Raw genomic sequence first — 3,650 nt, 5'->3', positions numbered from 1 at the left:
CAGCTGGTGTGTCCCCTTGGCGGAACTGAAAAGGAGCCCCTTCTGGGAAGCACCACCTCAGGTAGTGAGCAAGCAGCCCCTCTCTGGGGAAGAAAAGGACGGCCCTTCCTCCAGGTACACAGCCTGGGGAGCCGCCCAGCTGGGAAGGAGAGCAGGAGGTGTGGGCCTCCAGCTGATGCCCTTCCCACAAGGTCACTTCTCACTCAGAAGACTGTCCCTGATGCAGGTACCCTGGGAGGCAGCCACCGCTCCCCGCTGAAGACCATCTCTGCCGTGGAGAAAAGGTCGTTTTGCTCAGAGTCGCTAAAAAGTACACATTACCAGCCCTACTGATTTTCAGCAGTTTCGAATGCTGGCTTTGATCAAAAACTTCTTTAAAAGGCCATCCTCCCCTCTTATTCCATAGCGTTTACATTTTATAACATTTAAACAGAATCTCTTTTAAGCAAAGATATGCAGTACTTTCCTCACATGTCCCCATAAAAAGTAAAATCTGGGAACCACCGACATTGGATGGTCAGGGAATGCCTCTGAGCCCAGCGATGATCGGCTCCTGCAAAGTAGTTCACGATGGTGCTGCCTCGCTCCGGGGAACTCCTTCCTCCGAGAACCCCTCACGCCTCCCGTCCGGGCTCCGTGCCTGGATAGCAATCCCCAGGAGAAGGTGTCCTCTGCGGAGGCGGCTTCTCCACTCTTTGTATGCATGACAGCTACATTTACTGAGCAATTCTGATGTGTCAAGAGCAGAGACTACTATGAGAACTACATATAATATTCTATTTGCCAGATCACCCCTATAGGGTACATGTGACTATTTTATTCACTTTACAGATGCGAAACAGGCTCGAGAGGTCAGCAGACCTGCCCGCCCCTGATTGCACAGCCATGTCCTTCAAGGCTCTCTGCCCCAGCCAAGGCATCCCCAAACTGACAGGGAGTCTGAAACCTCAGGCCAGGCCTGGGGTCCTGCCAACCTCTTAAGCCAGCCTGCCCTGCCATCATGGTTGAGGACACTTGACTGCATCCTCCACCGTTTGACCCCTAGAGAAGCTGAGCCCTCAGCCCCTCTTTTCGTTATTCTGCATCTCCCTGAATCATTCACTCTACAGTGCCCAAGATACTACTGGGGGGGGGGGGTGGGGGGGGGGGGTGCTTTTTGATGTTAAAATTCCTTCAGGTGACTCACAATCAATTTTAAAAGTTGGATGGGCTCCAGCCACAGCTTCTCTCCTTTAGCAGCAGGGGCAGCACGCCATCTAGTGGCCATGTGGTGAGCCTCGAATTCGCAGACCTGCAGGAGCAGAGCCAGGGATCTGGGAGGTCCTTAGGTTGTCAGGTGATCCAGCTGAGGTTCAGAGAGGGGAAGTGACCAGCCTAAAGGCACACAGCAAGTTAGTGTACAGCCTGCAGGACCATAACCCAGCTTAGGAAGCAAGACCGGGCTTCCCAAACTTCCCTGGTGTTCTGGGGAAGCTGTGTGTCTGGAAGCAGCTCCCAATTCCTATAGTTGTGAGAGCGAAGGAAGGGTCCCATTCACAGGGTGCACCATCTTTCTGGTACTGCATCCTTTGTGCTGCTTATCATTTTTGAATAGGTAAAGGTACACATGGTATAAAATCCAGAAGCTACCAAAAGGGTATGTGGTGAAGAGTGAGTCTTCTATGCCAACTGTCCACCACCCAGTGCCCAACCACGGTGATCAGTTTCTACATGTCCATCCAGAGATTGTCTGTATATTTACAAGGATACATTTGTTTTAATTTATTACACAGATGGCAGCATTTCCTATACACAAGGAGCTTTAACAAGGTATCTTGGAGGTCACTGCACATCAGCTGGTAACGAGCATCCTTGTTCCTTTGTAAAGCCACACTGTATTCCTTGCGGGGGGGGGGGGGGGTGTATGGAGGTACCATCACTTATTTAATTACTTTCCTTTTGGTGGTCATTTCACTGGTTCCCAATCCGCCGCTATAACAAACACGTATGGGGAAACCGTGAGAATAAATTCCTGGAAGTGGAGTTGCTGGGATTATCAGTTATGACTCATTTTCGTCTCATATACCAGAAACAACGTAAGAGTTTCAATGCTTAAGGCCTCATTATCTCACGCAAAATGAGTCTAGAGGCAGACGGTCTCCAGGCACATGGCAGCTCCACGCTGGGGCAAAGGTTGTGCATGTGTGATCAGAGGTTGTACTGTCTTGATTTCCACTGTCGGTGCACAAAGTGTTTCCCCACTGCCTGGCCGACATCATCTCACTATACTTGGTTTAAAACGTCCCAATCGAGCAGGTGAAAATAGTATTCATTGTACTTTTAATTTATATTTCCCATATGAGTGAAGTTGAATCAAGTATTTCCTTTTCCAGGGAGTGTCTGGTTATATTCATTGTCCATTTTCCTTTTGTGTTTCTGGTCTTGTTTGTATTGAATTTTTGTTAAAACCTTTATTAAGATACAATTCACATACCATAAAATTCACCCACATAAAGTGGTTTTAGTCTGTTCACGGTGCTGCGCAATTATCACCACAAGCCAGTTTTAGAACATGTTGTCTCCCCCACCAAAAGAAACCCAGGGCCCGTTATTAGTCACTCACACACAACCGCCACCCCCCTGTGTCTAAGCAACCACTAGCCTACTTTCTCTATGGTTTTCCCTATTCTGCACGTTTCACATAAATGGAATCATATGAAATGTGGTCCTTTGTGGCTGACCTCTTTCATTTAACATAATGTTTTTGAGGTTTTTCCATTTTCTAGCAGGTATCAGGACTTCCTTCTTTTTTTGTGATTGACTAATATTCCATTGTGTGGATACACCTTCTTTTGTTTATCCATTCAACAGTTGATGGACATTTGGGTTGTTTCTACTTTTTGACTATCATGAATAGTGCTGCTATAAATATTCACGGACAGGTTTTTGGGTGGACGTAGGTTTTCATTTCTCCTCGGTAGATACCGCAGAGTGGATTGCTTGGTTTTATGGTAACTCTACGCGTAACCTTTTGAGGAACTGCCAAACTGTTTTCCAAAGCAGCTGCATCATTTTACATTCCCACCAGCAGTGTACAAGGGTTCCAATTTCTCTATATCCTCTTCAACACTTATTTTCCTTTTTTGTTTGATTACAGGACAGCCAGTCTAGTGGGTGTGAAGTAGTATCTCATTGTGGTTTTGATTTGCATTTCCCTGATGGCTAAGCATGGTTGAGCATCTTTTCATGTGCTTATCAGCTGTGTGTATACCCTCTTTGGAGAAATGTCTATCTTCTTTCTTTTTAAGAGCTTTATATGTCAAGGAAATTAGCCCTTTGTCTGTGACATGAGTTGCAAATATTTTTCACAGACTGTCATATATCTTTGATTTTATTTGGGTTTTTTCCCCCATGCAAGGTCTTGTATCATACTCAGGAAGACTTTTCCCACTCCAGAACTATTACAATGTTTTCAAATGGCTTTCCATGTTTTCTTCTAGCAATTTTATGGTTTAATTTTTTTCCAGTCAAATTTTTTATCAAACTGAACTTGTTTTGGTGTAAGGTGAGAGGTAGGAATCCAAATTTATTTTTTTCCAGATATATACCCTATTGTTCTGATACTGATGAGGATTTTTAGGCTGGTTACTTTTCAAACTACAGATAAGAAG

Source organism: Equus quagga, chromosome 5, assembly GCF_021613505.1.
Source record: "Equus quagga isolate Etosha38 chromosome 5, UCLA_HA_Equagga_1.0, whole genome shotgun sequence".
NCBI lineage: Eukaryota > Metazoa > Chordata > Mammalia > Perissodactyla > Equidae > Equus > Equus quagga.
Note: the sequence above shows the minus strand (reverse complement) of the source record.